This window comes from Lynx rufus, unplaced genomic scaffold, assembly GCF_022079265.1.
Source record: "Lynx rufus isolate CCGP_SWC_20201006 ecotype Redwood Valley unplaced genomic scaffold, mLynRuf1.p SCAF_11, whole genome shotgun sequence".
NCBI lineage: Eukaryota > Metazoa > Chordata > Mammalia > Carnivora > Felidae > Lynx > Lynx rufus.
In genome coordinates, this window is record NW_025814825.1 from 36,410,793 (window position 1) to 36,435,562 (window position 24,770).

The following is a 24,770-nucleotide window of genomic DNA, read 5'->3' on the forward strand; positions in this document are numbered from 1 at the left end:
CATAAAAGGACTTACATTGTGCCAAGACCTATGCTAAGTGCTTGACTTTCACTATCTCATTTATCCCTACAACAACACTTTTTGACCCATCAAGCTATATATAGAGTATTTCCACCACTCAAAAAGTTCCCTCATGATTCAGTGCAAATTTGTTTACTTTTAATTGATTCATTGAGTAAAGAACTGGAAATCACTATGGGTGGTACATTCCCTTTCTGCATCACATTGGAAGTGAGATGTTGACAAACTGGGTGGGTGGGTATGTCCAGAATGGGAAAGGATTCAGAGACCATGTTGTATAAAGAACATGTGTCAAAAGAAATAGTGACATGAATATGACTGGTACTAATATGGTAGTTCTAAGAAAAATTGGAAACCTGCGTTTGGTCAATCAAGGTTAGCCAAATATTTTAAGAGACTTTCCAATATTGGAGGAAAGGGTTATTATAGGGCCATTTGGGGGAAGTCCGAGGTCTTAGGACAGTCATGAGCAGAGAGGATATGAAGGAGGGAGAGAGAATTTTCCCTGTTGTGTTAGTGACTGCATCCTGCATTAATTCATCTCAGCTTTGTTTTTTCTTCCCGCCCCACCCCCACAGTCTTTCCATTATTTTATCTATTTATGAATTGCTTCTCTAAGAACTCTTTAAGTCTGCCTGTTTAACTCCTGGTCCTCTGTATCACAAATTCTACTGGTTTCAGGATTCTTGGATGATAGTAGGTATGGTGAGGTGGAGGCATAAAGAATATTCAGGATAAAAAGACATGGGACTGGAAGTAGAAGACTTGGTTGAGTTGTACACCCAGTAGCATATAGGTGGGGCAAGTGTCCTTGCTCTTCAGCCTCAGCTTTTGCATACTTGTAAAATGGAACTCTGTGTGTGTGTGTGTGTGTGTGTGTGTGTGTCCTAGGGAGTTTCTCTGAGGATCAAAAAGAGAGGGAACATAAATGCGTTTGCAAACTGTTGTTGAGATAATTGAAATGTAAAGTTTTCTATCACTATTGCCATTGTGACATTACCATTTGCAAGACCTCCTTTAATTTGGAAGCCCCTTAAGCCACAATGATTTGTGTAGTGGGGTCATTACTGTGTTGGAGCCTTAAATGGAGACTTTATCCATGATTTCTGAAAGGTCACCCACCCCAGAGACACATGTGAACAGAAAACAAATTTGTTTGTTAATTGGTTTCAGTTCTGTTGGCTTCAAATAGAGATCTCTGGGAGTCCTTGGCTGGCACATCAAGGGGACATTTCGAAGGAAATCTGTATGAGACCTCAGAGCAAATAGGCACTCAGCTATTTCCTTTCTAAAAAGGAAAAAAATTCTGCTTGTTTGGGTGCATGAACATATGTATAACAGCTTGCTCTAATCCTTTCCCCCATGCCTTGTTCCATTTTAAAGATAGAACAATCTAACACCCCAGCTTTTATATTATCTTCCACTTTAGGACTTTCACAGTATTTCTGGAAATTTTGCCTAAGCAGCATTACACCTTCTTTATTTCACAGGTATGCATAAAAAAGCAATATCCATTAACATTCTTCATGGCATTTTGATGGTAGGAAAGATATCTGAGTTTATTTTTAGGGAAAATCACATGGCAGAAAGAATAACAAATATTTGTGGTTGCCTTGGGAACTCAACTTCTAGATATTATGATTATGGAAAGGAGGAACAGATTTGGAGCTGGGGCAATTGGTTACCAAGTAATAGAACAGCAAGAGAACCTGCAAGAGAGTTAGAAAGAAGTAGATCTATGTAAAAAAAACAGGTGCCTTGTCAATTATTTTTTCTTTTTGTCTATCCTGCCTTCCTGAGAGAGGAATGTGATGGGATGCTTAATATAACCAAGTGATTTTCTTGTTCTCTCTCTCTCTCTCTCTCTCTCTCTCTCTCTCTGTGCATATGTGTGTGTGTGTGTGTGTGTGTGTGTGTGTGTGTGTGTGTGTAAAGGTCAAGTTACCAATTTGACCTTTTGCCAAATTGTCCTCAGAGGAGAAGGTTTCCAAGGGGAGGCACTGGAGCCAGGAAATCAAGCTTTTTGTATTCCTGGATCTTTCTTGGAACAGCTCATTATGTGTGACATTTACAGATGTAGCCCCAGCTGCTCAGGAGTGTAAGTTCCTCAGAATACACATGCTTTATAGGAGCATTAAAAGTGTCCTATGTGTTGGGAGGAGCACTGGGTGATGTATGGAAACCAATTTGATAATAAATTTCATATTAAAAAAATAAAAAAATAAAACTCAAAAAAAAAAAAAGTGTCCTATGCTGCTTGTTGCCAGCATTTCTAGCACTGATACTCACTAGCAGCTTGTTCCTCTGGCCAACCTCAGAGACAAGGGGACTTCTGTGAGCTCTGATGTCTTGTGCAGACAGTGGGACTAACTGTGGGGTTTGAAGGCCTGGAAGAGGATTCTAGTTTCATTCCCCAGTCACTCCAAGGCCTTGGTGGACCCAGGATATGGAGGTTCTGTACTTGTATGGCCTTCTGAGTTGCATACGGCATTTGACTTGCTGTTCCCCCAGAAAACATTTGATGTACACCCCAAACACTCAGGGCCCGTTGGAAAGCACCCCTAGGCCTAATACTCTTTCTCTTGGAGCTGGCAGACAATGGAAGGAAAGAGTTACTTGGGGAAAGAAGTAAAGCTGGATGTCAGAGTGGGGTTAGGATTCAAGCATCAGGGTCTACAGGGCTCCAAGACTCTCGCCACTCCATTCCCACAGGACAAGATAGTGATGGGGTGTGTTATTGGGAGTTTAAGCCTAAGGGAGGGATATGTGTGAGGCATAGGTGACAAGGACTGGGTTAGGTTATCTGGGGTGATAGGGGCTGACAGGTCCATTTGGAGAAGTCAGAAAACACAGGTAACAGACTCTATTGCTGCATATAAGCTGGCAGGAACTGCTTTGATGAGGGCATAGTGCCAGCCCGCATGACTGGGCAGCCACTGTGGAAGTCATCCTCCCTGATTTCTCTTCCATTGCCAAAACTCAGCTCTTCTTTGATTCTGTCTCTGTGTCTCCTGCTGCACAGGATGCACTGGCTGGAAAACCCCCTTCTATTGTCACAAATTGTATTCGAGAGGATTTCTTGTTCCAGGCCAACTCCATTGATCTCCTAAGAAAAAGAGGTAGAGCCGAATGTTCAAGCATTTGGATGAACCAAACCTCCAATCCTAGTTCTGCCTCTTACTAGCTATATCATCACCGCAGGCAGGTAACTTAACTTTTCTGAGTCAGTGTTCTCAACCAGTACAATATGATTAATTTTGTATTGGTTTGTTCAGAGGGCTAAATGAGGTAATGCAAGCCCAACCGTGGCTCAAGCAGTGGTTGTTGGCGTAGTCTGTTGTGGCCAAGATCATAAGGTCACAGGACATAAAAAGCAGCCACAAAACCCAACCTAGACATTTATGAGGCAGAAACCACCTGTGGTGACCTTCTTAGAAGATGGCTATGTTAACTGGCCATACTTGACTGAAGGAAGTGGGTAGGTGGTAGGTGGGGGGAGGGGTAGGAGGAGATAGAAAAGGGAAGAGTTAAATGAGTGTCAGTTCCTCCTAATAACGAAGAGCATAGTGTTCCCACCATCACACAGGCTTGTGCTTACATTCCAGCTCTGCACTTACTGTGTGACAATGAGCACATTACTAAACATCTGACCCCCAGTTTCCTCAAGTGCAAATTGGCCTAATGATATCTATAGTGTTGTGAAGATTTCATGGATGGTGCACGTAGTGTTTAGCATAGTGCCTGGTACCCAGCAAGCACATAACAAATGGTAACTGTGAGGATGAAACTGAGAGTTTTCCAGTGCTGCTCTTTCCATCCAAGGAGGCAGGAAGGAGACAGGGTGGGTACTTGGTAAAACTGGGTGCTGGTGAAGTGGATGTGGTATCTGAGAGCTTCATTTCTGGACCTCTCTTCTATATCCTGAGCCTTATGTCCTCCCACCCTGCTGCCCAGTGCCTGGGTGCTGCCAAAGTCCCTTTCCTCCAACCCATCCCAAGGGATAGTTTGTCCCTTGCCCTCCTCCTATACTGCCTCCAAACCCATGTTCTTTCTATTCAGCTTTTCCACAGCCAGGTTTGGGGAACACAGTCCATCTCAACATTTCACGTTAAGGTGTGAAGAACCACACAACTCCCTTCCACTTTAAGGCCCCAGAGTATTTCTTTACTCCCCTGAATTGGAAATGAGAATGAGAAGCAGTGGAGCAGAGAGTGTACTTTGAGCCCAAGGACTTCCATATTGCCCTGAAAGGAGCCTGCAAGACAAGCCTGGAGGAAGGGCAGAATCAGCAGGGGAGGGAGAAGGTGTGGGTTTCCCTAACCTCCCTACAGCATCCCCTTTCTTTGCCTGAGAAGGCAAACCTAATTCTAGAACTTGAAGCTGATGTTGCTTTCCGAAGAATAGGGTGACCCAGGACTGATACTCACCAAGCCAGGCTCAGTCCTAGATTCTGGCTTCCAGTGTACTGTCAGCAGCAAAACCTGGTTCCCAAACCACCAAGTCTAGTGAGAAAAAGTATCAGCAAATGGTGAAGTGACAGGAATCTTTGCACCCACCCTAGACTTTTCTATCATGAGAAAAAGAAGAATCCTGGAAATTTGGGAAATTAAAACACTTTTCAACACCATTTACAGATGTAAAAAGCCTCTGGTTACTTGGGTATTGCGCATTTGCATATTTGATTTTATACATTGATTCAAAATGAAGTTATGGCCTTGCAAGCTATAATCATCATTATCATAATAATCATAATCATTGAATTTACAGTTCATATGGGAGTTTCTTAAAGATTATTCAGTTTAATTCTTTTAGCAACTCCATCAAATAGGTAGTACTGTTAATCCTCCTTTTACAGTTGAAGAAACAAAGACTGAGAATGTGACTTACTCAAGATCCCAGCTCCTGTAACCTCTGGGAGTTGTTTTGCTGTTGCTTTTTCATTTAGGTAGTCTGCTGCCAACTTTAGAATAATTCATGGAAAGGTGTGAGGCTATGGCTCTTTGCCTCTTCCAATGTGAAGCATAATAAGCTGCATTAATTTCCAGGAAAAGGGCTGAGAGAGAAAAAAGGAGAATACATCTATGATTCATTGATACAACTTTTAAGGAAATTTGATAAGTCTAGAATTTCAAGCTTTCTTTTGACCATCTTCATTTTTTTTTTCGAATCAAAGTTTAACCTATTGAAATAAATATACTTTTACTCTACCTAAACATGAAGCTCCACATGTCACAGGGCTTAGAAGGGTGGGTCTCCTAACTGATTGGACGCAGTGAGTTCTATTTCTTATTTAAAGTCATAAATGTTTTAGAATAGGGAGGGAATGTTAAGATATTGTTTGTATGAAAATACAAAAGCATGAGATTGGAAGCTTGTTGCAGGGCTTTGGATGAGAACAAAGGAGGGAGAGTGAAAACCGACATTGTTGTATGAGTATAAGATAAAAACACCCTAGTCAGGTGGAAGCTTTGGATGAAGTATTTCTATTAAAAAGCAAAGACAGAAGCAAAATAAACTGTGAATGGAGTTTTCCAACTAAAGGAGGTCTTTGCAAACCAGATATTCTAATAATTAGTATTTCAAAGATACTATGCCAGCTTGGTCTTGGGGAAGTTGCTTAATCTGTCTCATTTGCGTTTTCCTTATCTGTAAAACAGGAACTAAAACAGTAGTTAACTTATAGTTCCTTTAAGAGTATTAAATGAGAAAAAAAATTTTTATGTGGTGTGCCTAGTACAGTGCTTGGCATGAAGATCACAGTAGATGTTGGCAACACTTTCCTTCATTACCCCCCACCCAACCCCTTTCAATTATGAAAGTTTGAAACACTGTAACTTTACCTAGATATTGATTGGAAATCTAATTTTCCAAAAATATATGAAAAATTCTTAATATTCCTCATAGATACTTTTTGCAAGTTAGAGGAGGATTTTAGTGCCCTTCTTCCATCTTCTTTGATTTAACTCTTTTTTTTTTTTAATTTTTTTTCAACGTTTATTTATTTTTTGGGACAGAGAGAGACAGAGCACGAACGGGGGAGGGGCAGAGAGAGAGGGAGACACAGAATCGGAAACAGGCTCCAGGCTCTGAGCCATCAGCCCAGAGCCTGACGCGGGGCTCGAACTCACGGACCGCGAGATCGTGACCTGGCTGAAGTCAGACGCTTAACCGACTGTGCCACCCAGGCGCCCCGATTTAATTCTGATTCAAAAGAAAGATATGGCTAAGAAGTAGGAGAAATGAATAGTTGATTTAGGCATTAATAATCTTGAAGGAGGAAAACAAGGCAACCAGCACTTGGCCTCAATTTTTAGGAAGAAGGATTAAAAAAAAATCAGAAAAATGATAGGTGAGATCTCATGGTCAGATTTGCTAAAGAATATGGCTCAAAAGGATAGGAGTCTAAAAGTGATATAACCAACTAAATGAGCAATCAGATTATGTGATCAGAAGTAATCTTAATGGGTAAGGGAAGTGGAAGGCATTTAAAATACTTATTTGACCAGAGGGACCTTGATAAGGAGTTTAGAAATTAGGGGTGAGTTTAATTTTATTTTATATATTTCTCCATTTTCTCAAAATTTCTATGATCACCATGGCTTTTATAAAATAAAGTCCTCCCCCCCACCCAAGGATTTGTACAATAGAGAAAAAAGATGGCAAGTAGTCGAGAAGAACGTTTAGAAGCTAGGAGAATTCTTTTAAAAGTAGCATCCCTTGGGCTAAGTATCACTTGGAGATGAGGCGTGCAGGAAAAAATGCTAAAGATAACAAAAAAAGTTATTTTGATTACGGTTCAGTGCAAGACATGAACAGGAAGAGGGATTCACAACGGTAATGGATTATGCAAAAGAATTGGAACCTCTGAACTTCTATTTTGCTTGAGTCTAGAAAGATGCAGTTCAATCAATTCAAAGTGAAACATACCTCATTAAGAAGTCATTGAAACAGGGGCGCCTGGGTGGCGCAGTCGGTTAAGCGTCCGACTTCAGCCAGGTCACGATCTCGCGGTCCGTGAGTTCGAGCCCCGCGTCAGGCTCTGGGCTGATGGCTCAGAGCCTGGAGCCTGTTTCCGATTCTGTGTCTCCCTCTCTCTCTGCCCCTCCCCCGTTCATGCTCTGTCTCTCTGTGTCTCAAAAATAAATAAACGTTAAAAAAAATTAAAAAAAAAAAGTAGGCTAGAGGGGCGCCTGGGTGGCTCAGTCAGTTAAGCGGCCGACTTCGGCTCAGATCATGATCTCGCGGTCCGTGAGTTTGAGCCCCGTGTTGGGCTCTGTGCTAACAGCTCAGAGCCTGGAGCCTGTTTCAGATTCTGTGTCTTCCTCTCTCTGACCCTCCCCCATTCATCTCTGTCTCTCTCTGTCTCAAAAATAAATAAACATTAAAAAAAATTTTTTTTTTAAATAAAAAGTAGGCTAGAGGTAGCTGAGGGATTCCCTATTAAGAACAGGCTAGAGGCATGCTGCTTTCACGATCTCTTTCTCATCAAAAGAGAAATATGGGTGGGAGATGTTGAGTCATTTACAAAAATAGCACAGAGGAAATCCCTCTGAAATCATAGGAGAAATGCCCAGAGTTGTGCTTTAAATATAAAGAATAAATTGGATGGTCTTCACTGACTGTACCCCTAGTACGCCTCACAAGTGCTCTGCAACTATTTTTTTAAATATCCACCATTGACTAGGGTGTAGTTAGAGTGCATTATGAATTAAAGCAGTAGTTTTTAAAGTATGATTCCCAGAGTAGCCACAGCAGTGTTACCTGGCAACTTATTAGAAATGCAAATTCTCTGGCTTCACCCAAGACATAGTAAATCTGTAACTCTGAGCATAGGGTCCAGCAGTTTTGTTTTAACAACACACGTAGGTGATTTTGAGTGGGTTTATGGTTGAGAACTGGATTACAGAAACTGTGTCTTTAGAATGTTCTCTAAAGGACTTGCCCAGAGCCTGCCCTTTGACGTAGGCAAACTGCAAGCCAAAGGAACTTCAGTTCTAACCACCGAGCCAGGGTGGGGGTGGGGTTAGTATTTTGCTTAGTAAAATAGGTCATGTGACAGGAGAGAAAAACTACAAACAGGGAAGAGTAAAATCAAATAGAATCAGAGTGATAAAGCAGTGGACAATCCAATTAATTCATGTCATTACAAAATTCAAAAGTCATTATTCAAATGACTATAATTATGAATACATACCTACATAAAAAGGAATTGTATGATATGAACTGGATTTTTAAATATGCTGTATTTTGTTTCACCTTGGAGATGTGATTTATTGTGAGAACATTATATAGTAGGTTCTGGTCAGTCCTCAATTGAAGGTCTATGTCGACAGGAAAATGGAAGAAACATGCTGAATTTTAATAATTCAGCTGATTTAATAATATCAGCTAAAAGATAATTTAGCTGCTACAGGTTTATTTTCTTGGAGTTACGTGGTAAAGAATCACAGATACCAAAAATGTGAAAAAGTTACGATCTTAATCATAACCATATCAGCCACAACAATAACAATCATAACTACAATTGCCATTTATTGAGTGCCTATACTGTGTGCACACACTGCTGTGTGCTTGGCACTAGGGATGAAGTTGTGGACAAGCAGACATGGTCCTTGCCCTCTGAACCAGTGGTTCCCAACCTTGGCTACACATTAGATGTACCAGGGAGCCATTAAAAGATTGCAATGTGTAGGCCCCACCTGCAGTAATCCTGATTTAATTTGTCTGGGGTGGAATGCAGGAGTTGGTATTTTCTCCAGTGAATTTAATATGCAGCCAGCATTGAGGCTGGTGTGGTGGAATACTTACGTATGTAGATAATTAATTACGATAGCTTTAAGTGATAGAAAAGTTTCGAGTGTCATGCAGAGTGCCTGCTAGAGTGAGTTCACAAAAGGGTTCCCTGAGGCGTCCTTGAGGGAGTCACTTTCAGTTGGGATCTGAAGGCTGAGTAGAAAATAGCTAAACAAAGGAAGTGGGAGGAGAATGTTCCAGGCAGAGTAAAAAAATTGTGCCAGGACCTTGTAGCAGGGGGAGAGTGGTGAAGTGAGGCTGAGGGGAGGCAGAGTGAGGGGAAGAGTGGTGATAAGAGAGTCTAGAAACCCAGAAAGGGTAGAGCACGCAGAACCTATGGCTTGCATGAAGGTTTCTGGTTTTTATTCTAAAGTAATGGGAAGCTCTGAAGTGTTTTAAGTAACTAGTGGGTGATGTGATCATATAGGCACCTTGAAAAGATCACTCTGGCTTCAGTATAGAAAGTAAATTGTCGAGAGGCAAGAGTGGATGCAGGGAGATGAGTTAGGAGCCTGCTGTGGGAGGTGGTGGTGGTTGGACTAAGGAGGTGGCAGTGTGATGGAGGGGGATGGGGAGGCATCAGAATCTTTGGGAGGCAGGACCCAGGACTAGACACAAAGTCTCAGAAAAATTTCCTGAATAAATGGGTTGTTTGGGTGTGAAGGGTGAGGGTGAAGAAGAAATGGAGGATGATGCTGTTCTTGGTATCACAACTGGGTGAGATCTCAGTAGAGATGTTCACTGAACTATAAATGTTGAACTATGGGAAGTCGGAGGAAGAACAGGTTTGGGGGGAGGGGAGAAACATGCATTCTGTTTGAGTAGAATGGGTTTGAGGTGTCTGTGAGTCATCCAAGCTGAAAGGGCAAAGAGGGAGCCAAAAAGTCAAGAATACGTATGTCTGGACTAAACATAAGTTAAACTATTTCCCACACATTGACAGTAGTAACTGAGGCCATGGGGTCCGTTGGGATCACTCTAATCACTCTTTTCATACAGAGCTCACTACATCTTCACATCAACTTCCCAAAGTAAGTGATGGATGTTTTAAAAATTTTAGTCTAGAAAATGAAGATTTAGAAAGTTAGAAAGTTTAGAAAGCCCAAGTCACACAACTAGTAAGATGCAGAGTTGAGAGTTTATCCTATGAGATTATTACATAGTCATAAAAAAGGAGATGCATTACTACTTAATCATACTCTCTTTAATCAGAATGACTCATTGCCAGAGACAATGTAGAGTTAACCGTACTTGCTTAGAAAGAACCAGCCAAATGTGGAGTTCCTTCTATTATAAACCTATCATTTAGGGCTATTATTCTTTGTAATTTAGTGAGAAAATATTCCATGGAGTTTATGACTAAGCACTGGGATCCAGATTTGGGATTTACTACCCAAACATTTGTCCTCTTGCTTCCTACAGTACATGCAGACTGAAGTTGAGGTTTCCTGGCAGCTCACTAAAAATAGTCAGAACCATGGAGTTGAGAAGTAAAACATTTGAAATATTCGAGCCCCCCACCCTTTTTCTTGATGGAAAATGTTGTATACTAAAAATTCAAATCAATCTTATCCATTCATTTATTCAACTGAACTGATATATGGAGTATTGACATAGGCCAGACCCTTTGCTGGTTTCTAAAGATCTAAAAGATACTCTGTGTTCTCAGGGCACTTATTCTCGTGGAGGAAACTGACACAAGTTAAAGGCCATTGTAGCACTGTGCACGGGTGCCATGAGACAGATGCAGAGGAAGGGCCAGAGGCTTTCAGGAAGACTTTCTGGAAGCAGTGACACATAAACTGCTTATTCTCTCTCAGCCTCCATTTCCCCAGAAGATAGTTAGATAAAGAAGTGAGAGGAAAGAATAGTGTTTTAGACAGAAGAAAGAAGCAGAAACATTGTGTAAGGCATAAGGATATGAAACAGGGCCAGTGTAGAAACTAACACCTTGAAGTATACCTGGGGACATGGCCTCCAAACTGTTGTTAAAGAGTTTTGCTTTTATTTTGAGATATTGCTCAGAGAATCAGAAGTTCACACTGGTGGGATTGTAGAATCAGGTTTGCATTTTTAGGATGTTCGTGCTGGCTCTAAAGTAGAAAATGGACTGGAAGGGGAAGAGCCTGGATATGAGAGGGCCTCTATAGAAGCTGTTGTAGAAATCCAGGCAAGAAGAGATAAATGAAAGGATTTGAGAGATATTTAGTGGGTAGAATCAATAAAACTTGGAGCTTGATCAGAGGGAGAAGAAGGAGTTTAGGGACACTGGTGGTATGGTGGTGACCTTCACTGAGCAGATTATAGAGAAAAATTAGTGTGGGGAAGACAGTTAAGTTTTAAACGTGGTGATTTTGGCTGTAGAACATTAAAGCAAATATGTCCAGTAGGTGGCTAGAATTACAGATTTGGAGCTTAAGAGCAAGTTCTGGACTGGAGATAATAGATGAGAGAGTCATCTCCATACAGATTAGGGAGTCATCACCCTTGAGTTGAGTGTATGTATATAAAATGAAATGAGCCAAGGTTCTCAGAACACTATGGAACATCCCTATTCAAAGGGTATGGTGAGAAAGAAGAGCCAGTAAACCAGGGGTCAGAGAAATAGGAGGACTATTACAAGAGAGCCTGGTGTCATGGAAGCCAAGAAAGGAGAGACTTTATGTAGTAAGAAATTAGCAGTGTCAAAGTCTATAGGAAATGTAAATACTGAAAAGCATCCATTGACTGTTTCTATGAGTGGCTTTAGTGGGATGGTGGGACAGAAGCCAGGTGTGGTGGATCAAGGAGGGAGTAGGTTGTGAGGAGGTGGAATTTAGGAATGCCCAGAGTATACAGAGAAAAAAAAAAAAACAAGTTAGAGGAAGTCACATCTTAAGAACTGCTGGGGCATGACGGGTCAGGTCACTGGAGATGCTGGAGGGAAAGAGCTGGACACAAGAGAAGTGGAATGAACATACCAGTAACCATATAAAAATCTAAGAAGAGAGGAAGTGGCCTTTCCCCACCCAGTCCTGAGAGAATAGGTAGAGGGTGGGCCCAATAGTTTCTTTGTTATCTAACTTAACTATCCCATCCCTAAAGATGGGTCTACCAATGTGTCATTCCCAGAGGTCAGTTCTAGGCAACAAAGACTTTCCCAAAAGGTGGAGTAAAATTTTCCTCTTCAACTCAAGTGTTCCCCAGAGTACTTGGGTTTTCAGGAATTTCTTTAAAGAGTTTGAACTATTTTAGCCATCATTTCCAAGGACCATAATGTACGCTTCCTTTTTTGTGGTATGCTGAGGTAGAGACACTTTCCCTTCCATTCAGAACAATATTATAACTCCAAAGAAGAGAAAGCATATGGAATCACTCTTGTCTGCTTTGGCCCCCCAGGTCTGTTTCCTTGTCTGGCTGCACTCCTCCTACCTCTGTAAGTCTGAGCAAGTAAGATAGCAGACTGTATGGGTGTGAGCAAGAAGTCAATAGAATGTGCTGTACACATGCCTTTGGTGGTCTCTGCGTTGCATCCATATTCTACAGACAGCCTGTATCTTAAAGGGAAAGACAATCTATTTCGCTTTACGGAATAAAAAGAATGACAATCCCATGAAACTCAACATGCAAATGATGAGTGTATAAGGCATAATACCCACTTATTGTTTAACAATGATCAGCTCATTTTTTACCCTGTTAGTTGTGGCAAGACAGCTTGGTGGACATGAAATCATAGTCAGGGAGGTTAGTCTCATTATCTTAGAGGGGTCATCCTTCATCACTATGGAGAAAGAACTTTCAGGGAAGTGGCATACTTGATTCCATGGCGAAGGCAGCTTTCCCCCAGACCATGCTGGAGACACACCATGCTGTCTGATTCTTTTAGTTGCCATTTCACTCCTCACAGATGACCCCACCTCACCATATTTACAAATTCTTTCTTCATTCAGGGTACAAAATTGAGTAGGACACCACTTTCTTAGTTGTATTCTGGATTTGAGGAAATACTTAAGTCACAGGACTGAACATACACTTAAGATAAAAAAAAGTGTGGGCAATTTTGGTAGGACCTGCTCTCATCTGGTTATGTGTTGGTCTTACTAGTTTTACCCTAGAAGGACACCCCTTTCTCCAAGATCCAGGGACCTTTCTGTAACCCCTCCTGCCTTCCGCCTCCCTAAGTGAATACAGAAAATAAACTAAAAAAATCTGGGGGACTCTTAGGTTGTCCTTCCCAAATATCAGTTGTATCTGTTACACCCTTGACAGGAACTAGATACTTATTCAACTTAAGATTGAGTTCTCACATAAGTATCTAAAGTGCAGATATTCTGTGTTGCTGGTTAAAGAGAGAGCCAGCTGCTTAATACTGATGATCTGTGATGGTTACCAGAGAATTTAGAAACTTGACTATATCTTATCCAGAGAGGTGTTCCCTCTTGTATTTACATAACAGCAGAGGTACCTAAGAGGAGATGCCAAATTTCCCTCAAAATAAAGCTCTGAATCCACCCAAAGCTCTGCCTCAAAGAATACAAAAGAGATTAAATGACCTGAGAAGAATGAGTGAGTGGGGATCCAGAGGTGGCTACTTGGCCTCATCAAGGTTGGTCACTGGGTAGCAGGGTGGCAGTGAGCAGAGAATCCGTAAAGACAGCATCAAACCACCAATGCAAAACTTCCCATTTACTCATTCCCTAACTTCTGGGCTCCTAGCATCTTTGCCACTTTACTCTAAACTGGAAACCCTCTGTAAATATTTCTTCTTCAACTCAAAGCCTCTGGGTTTTCAGGAATTCCTATTAAGAATTTTAAATTACTCAGGGAAACGAGGAAGGAAGGGGAAGAGGAAGGAGGAGAAGGAGGGAGGAAAAGAAGAGAGGGAAGGAGTAAGGAAGGTCATGTGGTAAAATATTTTAAGAATTGCTTGGTGCAGAAGGAAATCAACATGCAGACCTGGGACTGCTGTCCTTGAGAGGACCTGCTTGCTGGGTTGAATCCCTTTGATCGTGTCTGGGGGCTTGGGTTTCAGAAGAGTTGTCACCATTCTGAGGATTGGTGGGGATGGCTTGCTGTGCTTGTACTGTGCAGGTAGCGTGGTTTGTGCTGAGCCCCTGCTTTCCTTCTGGGAAAGGAATTCCGTCTGGAATATTGGTGTATGCTGAATGGAAGGTGCCTATGTATCAGCTCCCAGTGATAGCCCTGGGCACTGGGTCTCTGGTGAGCCTCCCTGGTAGGCAATATTTCACATATGTTGTTCTAACTCATTGCTGGGGGAATTAAGTATGTCCGGTGGTCTCCACTGGGAGAAGACTCTTGAAAGCTTGTACCTGTTTTCCCTAGACGTAGTCCCATGCTTGTTGTTTTTTTTTTTGTCTTTGCTGATGCTTCATATCCTTTCACTGTAATAAATCTTAAGCCATGAGTATGACTATATGCTGAGTCCTGAGTCCTAGCGAATCCATATTCTTCCAGAGATGTCTATGCCTTTATCCAATGGGAACATACTGTACATATTGCTCCATATTTTGCTTTGCATATATAAAATATTTTGAAGACAGTTTGTATCAACATTCGTAGATCAAAATCTTTTTTTTCATGCCTGAATAATATTATCTGCTGTGTTTTAGAATTTTAATATCCAGACCCCAATTAATGGACCTTTGTCATTTTTAGTCTTGCTATTACAAATCATGCTGCACCAAACATCCTTATACATTCATCTTTTCATATATTCATAAGTATCATTAGCAGGTTAAATTTTTAGAAGTAGAATTCTTAGGTTACAGGATATGTACACTTCACTCTTTCATACATATTACAAAATTGCCACCCACCAAAGTTGTATGAATTTTTACTCTCACCAACATGTAAGAAATGCCTGTTTCCCCACTTCCTTGTTATTTCCTTGTTGATAAATAGACTTTCTCTATTGAATTTCCTTACTGAAAACTCACCCTTGTTAGGTATACAGTTCTATGAATTTTAAACAAATGTATATAGTCATCTAACTACCCCCACAATCAAGATACGGAGTATTTCCATGATCTCAGAAAGTTCCCTCATGACCTTTTGCATTTTGTAGTCAGTCCTCTGTTCCTGAACCTCTACCCATTGATCTGATTTCTGTCCTTAGTTTTGCCTTTTCCAGAATACTGTATAAATGAAATCCTACAGTATATAGCCTTTTTGAGTCTGGCTTCTTTCACCTAGCATAATGCTTTTGAGATTCATTCATGTTGTTGCATTTATCAGTAGTTTATTCCTTTTTTGTTGCTGAGTAGAATTACACTGTATGATTGTGTCATAATTTGGGTACATTCACTAGTTGATGGGCATTTGGGTTATTTTGAGTTTGGGGTGATGTTACAAATACTTAGGTACAGGTTTTTGCGTAGGCTTATGTATTAACTCTCCTTGGATAAATACTTAAGAGTGGGGTTGCCTGGTCATATGGAAATTATATGTTTAACTTCATAAAGGACTGCCAAACTCTTTCCAAAGTGGCTGTGCCATGTTGCATCCCCGGTAGCAACATGAGAGTTCTAGTTGCTCTACATCCTTGCCAACATTTGGTATTGTCAGCATTTGGGGGGGGAGCATTCTATTTAGTAATGTTATCAAATAAAAAAAACTTTTCTATTCTGATAAGTGATAAAAGTTATCCCATTTTTTCATTTGCATTTCTTTAAGGACACTGAAAATACACTTAATATATTAAGAATATATTTCTTTGAAGTGCCTATTCATGGTTTTTGCTTATTTTTCTATTAGATAGGTTGATCATATTCTTAATGATTTTTAATGACTATATATTAAGGAAACTAACTGGTTCATAGCTGTTACAAACATTTTTCGTACTTTGTAACTTTTTACCTTGTTTATGGCATATTTTGCTGCAGAAATATTTTTATGTTGCTTCTAACTTTTATATCTCATGGGTGCAAAGATGTGGAGATAGAAATGAGAGAATTTATGAATGTAAGGTATAGAACACAGGGGACTGTAAGTCTAGGTAACCTGAGTGAGTCAGTTTACTCCACCTTGCCTCTGACCCCCTACTCTGGTGATATATGGCCAGTACAGATTTTCATAGTCTTTGTCACTGGCTGAAACTAACCATAGCTTATTGACAAATGCAGCTGCTCTGAGAAAGGGCAGAGTCCCCAGGGTGCATTTCTTCAATTCAGTTGTGGAAGAGGATTCATTTAGTGAAAGCAATGTGCTTAGTGCAAAGACCATCAATACATGAGATTGTTACACTTGTTGGCTGGGACACAGGGAATTCCTGTCTGCAGTCTCAGTGATGTCACTTTGCTGGAAACAACCCTCTTCCTTGCCAGCCCTATACTTGAATACGGGATTCCATGATGACCACAAAGACTTATTGTGCTCCATGCAGTCTATGGGCAAAATAATTCAGGAGAGGCCAGAAGGGGTGTGGGTGAGGTGGTAGATGGTATGGTGGGAGGAAGTAAGGAGAAGAGCGAGGAAGGAGACTCCTTTGCTTCCTTATTTCTCATACATAGAGCCCCTATTGGCATTTGATTTTTGCAGTCATTAACAATTTTTCCAGTCAGGCACACCAAATGCAAAGTCAGTTACTTGCTGCTAATCTGAAAAGAGCACAGCTCACAGCAAGAGCCTTGGAGAGGGGAACATGGGGGTGGCAGAATCCAATTTGCAGGAAGAGCTCAGCATCCCTACTCGCATTTCCACTGCCTGAGTGTCCCTAGCTGGGCTCCTCTTGCCCAAAGCTGAGCCTCAGATGGGGCTCACTCAGGACCAGCCAAGCCACTTTGTTAAGATAAATGTGCTCCTTTTCTAAAGAGTTGTGGGCTGAAATTAACCAGCTAATTAACATTTCAAAGATTAGGAATAAATGATCATAAATAGAAGCAAATAGCTTCCTCTGAAGTCTGTGGTTCAAGGGATCAGTAGGACAGGGCATGGGTAATTTACTCAATCATCTCTCCCTCTCTTTCCATTCCCATCCTCCACCTCTCCCTTCCCCTCTTATTCTCTGGATCTGTCTTCTTGCCCATGTCTCCCAAGCCTGGGTCAATCGTGTTTTCCCTCCCTCTCCTTTGCCTTTTGCCCTTTAACTAACTAGTCATCATTGAGGCCTTTCAGTTTATTTTTAGCATTTGTGTATTTGTTGACATTGTACTGACTTCCTTGACTTAAAAACACAGGAAAAAACCCCACCAAATTAAACAGCTTTGTCCTCAAATTTGACTCCGGATTTATTAATTGGGAAAATATGGGGGGTGTGAGATGAAATATGATCTTTCCATTTGAACAGAACTTGGGGTGTGTTCTTTTGCATTGAGTCAAGGAACGAAGCTGAGTAATTTATTTCTACATGTCCCTAATGCAGAGCAATGGCTGAGGCAGTGGAGTGGACATGAGAGACTTGGATCGAAACCCTCTCTGCCATTTGCCACACATCTGTATGTATGACTTTGAGGGGCACCAGGGTGGCTCAGTCAGCTAAGCATCTGACTTTGGCTTAGGTCATGATCTCATGGTTTGTGGGTTAGAGCCCCATGTCAGGCTCTGTGCTCACAGCTCAGAGCCTGGAGCTTGCTTCAGGTTCCTCTCTCTCTCTCTGCCCCTCCCCACAACAAACCAACAAACCAACAAACAAAATGTATGACTTTGACCAAGTCCCTTAACTTCTTGGGGAATTACAGTCTCAGCCTCTGCTACTTAGCTCCAAGCTTCTGACTCCTAGGGACCGAAGACTCTATTTTAAAGGTAAAACATTGTCTGTTGTTACCTGTGACAACAGTCCAGACCACTCTTATAGCCAAATCCTCAAAGTCAGTCACTTTTCACTTCTGGATGATGGGACTGGCTCCCACATACAGCACCAGTACTATGTGCCAAGCACTGTACTAAGCCTCAGTCATGTGCTGCAGGGTAGGGCAGTGGTTAAAAGCCTGGCCTCTGGGTCCAGAATACCTGTGCTTACTTCCTGGTCCCAACATTTACATTGGTGTAACTTTGGGCAACTTACTTAGCTTCTCTGTGACTCACTTTCCTCATCTGTAGAGTGACAGTAATGATGATAATAGTACCTACCTGTAAATTGTGAGCTTATTTAGAAAAAGGGTCTTTGCTAATGTAATTAAGGATCTTGAGATGAGTTCATTCTGGATTTAGGGTGGGCCCTAAATCCAATCACTGGTGTCCTATAAGAGAAAAGAGAGGGAAATGTAGCACACACAGACACAGGGAAAAAGGCCATGTGCAGGCAGTGATTGGAGAGATGTAGCCACAAGCCAAAGAATACCAGGAGCCACCAGAAACTGGAAGACGCAAGAAAGAAATCTCCTCCAGAGCCTTTGGCCCTGTTGACACCTTGATTCTGGACTTCTGCCTTCCAGAATTGTGAAAGAATAAGTTTCTATTGCTTTAAGTCACCAAGTTTGTGGTAGTTTGTTGTTGATAGCCCTAGGAAATTGATGCAGATGATAATAGTACATCTACGTCAGAGGATTGTTGTGAGGGTTAAATGGGTGGCTATATTCAAAGTGCTAAGAGCAGAATCTGGAGTACAGTGAAGGCTCTTGAAGTATAGGCTGCTATGTATTGTTTGCTCATTGAATCTTACCTAGCAACCCTATGAAGTAAGTACTATTATGGACCCCATTTTGCACATGAGGAAGTGGACACTCAGAGAGGCTGAGCAAAGGTGAGCTTGTCTGGGCTCTGCTATATCTTGAGCCACCCTTCAGACGTTTGTGGAGTTTAGCATTCTGCTCATGGATCATGGTGACTATTGGCTCAGTGAACCCTCATGATGATGTTCTCTCAGCAAAGATTCTCTGGTCCTGATCCACCAAGGCCAGAAGGTATAGAGAAGACCTCCCACGTGATAGTATTTATTCCTCCTGGATCCATCTCACCTGGTCTTGGCACAGTCTTTTCTTCAACAGAGCCAGGTCTGCCTATATTTGGTTGTGTGATTGTGCTGTGACCTGACCTCATTGGGGGTAGCCTCCGCACCTCATCACAAGAGGCAGGTGTGTGCTGCCTAAAAGGCCACATCCTCCCTTTCCAGGGACTTTAAAGGCCCTTGATGATTTCTTATTTACCTTACGGTGCTGAGTGTAGATAATACAAATGACTAGAAATAAGTCAGATCTCTTAGAATAAGGCAAAACCTTGCTGGAACCTGCAAGGTCCTATAAGCAAGCAACCCAGTTACCCACCTGACAATCTTTTATTATTCTCCCCTGCATCACTCTTCCAGTCACACTGACCTCATGACCAGGCACTGTCTCACCCTCAGGGCCTTTGCACATGCAATTCTGGTTGCTTTAAATGCTCTTGCTCAACAGGTATGCATGCTTTCTTTTCACATCTTTGACTGTCATCAATATCACCATCTCAGAGAGACCTTTCATAATAAACTTATCCTTTCTCTTCACCTTTCCTGCTTTTTTCTCCCCCTTCCTTAGCCCTTATGGTTATGTAATATACTCTAAATTTTACTTATCTTGTTTATTGTCTTTTCTTCCAGACTAGGATATAAGCACCACGCGGATGGGGATGCTTGTCTGTTTTGTTCATTGCTGTAGCTTAGAGCCTAGGGCAGGTCTAGTGCACAGTATAATACATTCCATAAATAATTATTGAATGACTAATTGAAAAAACAAATGAAGCATAGCCCCTCCCCAAATAGCTATAGACCTCCCAAACAAATGGCTCAATCTATTAAGTATCCAGAAGCAGCACATGGAGAGAGAACTACTGGAACAATTGAGCTTTGAAGCATATGGATGGGAACATAGCTTCCTATTGAGCTTGATTTTATTTTTTTAATTTTTATTTACTTTGTTATTTTATTTTTTAAATTTACATCCAAGTTAGTTAGCATATAGTGCAACAATGATGTCAGGAGTAGATTCCTTAATGCCCCTTACCCATTTAGCCCATCCCCCCTCCCACAACCCCTCCAGTAACCCTCTGTTTATTCTCCATATTTAAGAGTCTCTTCTGTTTTGTCCCCCTCCCTGTTTTATATTATATTTGCTTCCTTTCCCTTGTGTTCATCTGTTCTGTGTCTCAAAGTCCTCATATGAGTGAAGTCATATGATATTTGTCTTTCTCTGACTGACTCATTTCGCTTAGCATAATACCCTCCAGTTCCATCCACATAGCTGCAAATGGCAAGATTTCATTCTTTTTGATTGCCGAATAATACTCCATTGTATACATATACCACTTCTTCTTTATCCATTCATCCATCGATGGACATTTGGGCTCTTTCCATACTTTGGCTATTGTTGATAGTGCTGCTCTTAACATTGGGGTGTATGTGCCCCTTCGAAAAAGCATACCTGCATCCCTTGGATAAATACCTAGTAGTGCAATTGCTGGGTCGTAGGGTAATTCTATTTTTAATTTTTTGAGGAACCTCCATACTGTTTTCCAGAGTGGCTGCACCAGTTTGCATTCCCACCAGCAGTACAAAAGAGATCCTCTTTCTCCACATCCTCACCAACATCTGTTGTTGCCTGAGTTGTTAATGTTAGCCATTCTGACTGGTGTGAGGTGGCACCTCATTGTGGTTTTGCTTTGTATTTCCCTGATGATGAGTGATGTTGAGCATTTTTTCATGTGTTGGTTGGCTATCTGGATGTCTTCTTTGGAAAACTATCTATTCATGTCTTTTGCCCATTTCTTCACTGGATTATTTGTTTTTGGGGTGTTGAGTTTGATGAGTTCTTAGAGATTTTGGATACTAACCCTTTATCTGATACGTCATTTGCAAATATCTTCTCCCATTCTGTTGGTTGCCTTTTAGTTTTGCTGATTGTTTCCTTCGCTGTGCAGAGGCTTTTTATTTTGATGAGGTCCCAGTAGTTCATTTTTGCTTTTGTTTCCCTTGCCTCCAGAGACTTGTTGAATAAGAAGTTGCTGTAGCCAAGATCAAAGAGGTTGTTGCCTGCTTTCTCCTCGAGGATTCTGATGGCCTCCTGTCTTACATTTAGGTCTTTCATCCATTTTGAGTTTATTTTTGTGTATGGTGTAAGAAAGTGGTTGAGGTTCATTTTTCTGCATGTCGCTGTCCAGTTTTCCCAGCACCACTTGCTGAAGAGACTGTCTGTATTCCATTGGATATTCTTTCCTGCTTTGTCAACAATTAGTTGGCCATACGTTTGTGGGTCCACTTCTGGGTCGTCTATTATGTTCCATTGATCTGAGCGTCTGTTTTTTGTGCCAGTACCATCCTGTCTTGATGATTACAGATTTGTAATACAGCTTGAAGTCTGGCTATTGAGCTTGATTTTAAAAGAGACAAGGAAAAGGAAGTGGAGAAAGAGGGGAATAGAATTCTAAGTGATAGAAATTTCAGATTCTCAGGAGAAGAATCTGAAGATTTACTTATTCATTATACTGGGAATATGGCAATGAACAAGCCAGAAGAAAAGTCCCTGCACTCAGGATATTTACATTCTAGTGAACATGATGTCAGGCAGTATGATCTTGAAGAAAAACATCTGCTTCTTGGAATGGTGAGATAGAAAGGGCTTACATTTCCAGAGGGTTGAGAGGTCTAGGTAGATCAGTATGGCTTTCATCTGGCAGCCCACAGGAAGCTACCTTAGACTCTTGATCAGGAAGAACCATGGGAATGTCAGTTATGGGAGATTTCTGCAGCCATACATGGATGGATTCTGATAGGGAAGGGCACTGGAAGGGGTGGAAGGTATAAGAAAGGTCTGTCGTAGCAGAGGTGGAAGTGACTGGACCAGAGTGGATATCACCACAGAAGAGGGTGGGTCTAAGACACCTGGAATGAACTGAGAATTGAGAAAGATCTTAAAACCCTGAAGTGTGAGAACAACCTAAATGTGTGTCACCAAGAACAACTACTTGATGGAAAAGAAGGAAGATAGGAGAAATGGAGCAGGGACTTTGATGCTGGGATTTGGGGGAATGGTGGGGCCAGATTAGGACCAGTCCCTTGAACTTCAGTGACTGTCCTGTCACTGGGCTTTGTCAATGCCCACATCAAGGGCCACAGCACTCTACTGGTGTTTACTCACCAGTGCTTGTCTGTGTTTGCTCTTCTTCTATGTGATGAGCCAAGCTTAGTCCGGATGTGACCCATCAAATTGGAAACGGTCTGAATCTAGTGAGTCACACAGGATCTGCAGAGTAAAACTTGGGTTGTTTTTGCCTGAAAGCCACCACATCTGCCAACACTCCAAATCTTTTTATTCATATAGTAAAATTTTAAGATATTACATCTTTGATATCATGAAGTAGAGATGCCAGGATTTCTCTGTTCAGCAGAATTTTCACTAAGGACAAAACTAAATAAGACTGATCTTGACTTTAATAGGATGCTAACTATAGATGTCAGGATGGCTGTTGCATAAGAATAAAAACATCATTTTTTGTTTTTGGTTTTTTTCTTCAGACATAGCTGATTGGCTTGAAATCAATTGGTTTTCTCAAAGCTTGGGTTTCCTTCAGTTTTGTGTCTCAAGTGAGAGCTGAACTTTCTACTTGGTTCTCTCATCTTAAATAGAAACATTTCCCTGCTCATCATATGAAAGGGGAAAATGGGAAAGAAGTAATAATCTTGAATTTTCCAGTATAGTGAGACAATTCAAAGGAAAACAAACACAACACTTTGCCATTAGATATTCTGATATAAAATGTTTCTTGAAATTGGTTTTTGAAATCGTATTTCACATGGTGTGATAGAAACCAAATTTCTGTTATCCACAAGGCAAATTAAGGGCTTTTCAAGGAGTCTGGGAGACACAGTCACTGTGAATTTTCCATAACAGGATTTGATAAAAGCAGTCATGACATCTGAAAGGTTTCTGGGGGCCAGAGAAGAGGGGTAGTAACCTAAGTGGTTCCCTTTTTATGAGCACAACACAGCTAAGTCCCACCTGGACCCTTGTGTTTAGGGGTACATCTAGGACCACCTCCTAAGAAGAGTCTGGCTTCCTGCATGTGATCAGGGCTTTGGAAAACTACCTGCCATAATCCATAGAAAACATGGTAGTATTTTAATTACTCCTCCCTGGGAATCTAGCCAGTTACATAAAAAACAAACTGAGCCATTATTTTTTTGGTTTATTTTAAAAAATGTGTATGAAAAGTTCCTTAGCTTTCTCTTCAAGTTCTTTTTCTTGTCTTATCTTTAATAAGAATATGATGAAAGTCTTCAATATATTCTAATAATATGGATGTCATCGAAAACCTGGGTAAATGTGGGAAAGTATATTTCCAACTGTTCAGGAATAATGGTGTTAGTAAATAATCTCATTAGGAAATGGAAGAAACAGTCACATTGAGCTGTTTCCTACTTCAGGGCTTTTGCAGTTGCTGTCCCCTTTTTCTGAAATGTTGTTACTCCTTCTCATAGCTCAACATCCAGGTCTCAGCTCAAATGTCACCTTCTTGGAGAGGCTTTCCTGCTTCAGTTTAATTCTCCCACCACAAGTTTGCTGCATATCCCATTACTTAATTTCCATTGAACTGTAAACATTCCGTAGTTTAAATTTCTTCTTAGGATGTATCATGACCTGAAGTCACTTATTTGTCACTTCTGTTCTGGTTTATTTATCTCCCCAGCTAGATTGTGAACTCCAAAGAGTGGGGACCTTGTTGGTCTTTTTCACCACTAAGATTAGTGCCCAATGGATGTGGAAGGAAAGTGAGAAAGCAAAATTGCCATACTTATGAGAACAAAACAACTTAATAGGTAGATTTTTTGGGAACAGCTTGAGGGAGTAGTGCATTCAAAATTCAATTAAAGTAGAAACATTGCTGCAGTGCACTACCCTTGGTATTTGATTTGTAATTGTTCATCCAAAGTGCTGCTTGTTACGAGTTGTGATTGTCAATATCATAACTTTGGGAACTGAGGCAGGTAGTACCTAGGGGATGCTCTTTTCCAGACTCCAGAACCCTGGCATCAAACAGACTTCTGTCATACCAGTTATATTAGGATGTTTTGGCTTCAAAGTATTAAAATATTGACTCTAACTGGGCCAAAGCATAAGTCTCATGGGAGGACTGGATCAGGATTTGTTGTTTCACCAGTATAAAATGCCATTAAAAACTTAAGTTCTCTCTGTCTCTGTGTTCTGCCATCATTGGATGTCATCCTATCCAGGCAGGGCAATGTCTGAGGAAGACGAGAATGCTGCCTTTCTTTTCCTGAACTTGCCCCAGCAGCCTTCCTCTAGGATCTCATGGACTATTTTTGGGTACATATCCATTGTTGAACTAGTCATTGGTGAGGGAATGAGATTATGCACAACAATCAGGCTTGACCCTGAGCTGGAGGGTGTATCCTTTTCCCATGAGGTATGTGGACCGCTTGGAGGAATGGCAAGCATCTGAACAAAATTGAAGTTCTTTTGAGAAGGGAGAAGGGGTGGGGGAAGTGCTGTATATTTCATCTATTGTTGCTGTGTTTGGAAGCAGTAGCTAATGATTTTGTTAAAACTTTTTCTCCTAAGTTTTGTACTGTTTGGTCTGATGGGTAAAGATTGGTCAAGATACTAGAGGTTGATGAGCAGACTGGAGACCCATGCAGTTACAATTCTTTGGATTAAATCCAAGCTTCTGCTCAAAAGCTTAAGGAGGAACTCCTGTTTCAGTATGCAGTAGCTGCTGCTGATCAAGAGGGAAACCCAGAGGGAAAGACTCAATTGGGCTCCTCTTTCAGCTGTTTTAATCCCATGACGTGTCTTTAGAGAAGTGCAGTCTCTTCTGTAGAACCCATCTCATTTCACGTGCTTCTTTATTGCTTTATCCTATCCTTCTTCTTCAAAGTCTAAGAAAAAAGTTTAGGGATAGTTTGGGAAGTTGAAAGAGGAAGAGAGTGAGTTGTTAGAATGGAGGGAGTGGGCAGCATTCCATTTCTTGTTCACTTCTGCTATATGCTGTCTTCATAATGATCAAAGTAATTTTTGCCTTTTATCTAATTC

The 24,770-nt window shown here is 41.1% G+C and overlaps 1 protein-coding gene across 2 annotated transcripts in view; it reads left to right on the forward strand.

Annotated features, from left to right (window-relative positions):
* Nucleotides 1-24,770, forward strand: part of ENTPD1 (ectonucleoside triphosphate diphosphohydrolase 1) — an 86,961-nt gene that overhangs the window by 17,965 nt on the left and 44,226 nt on the right. The window lies entirely within an intron of this gene.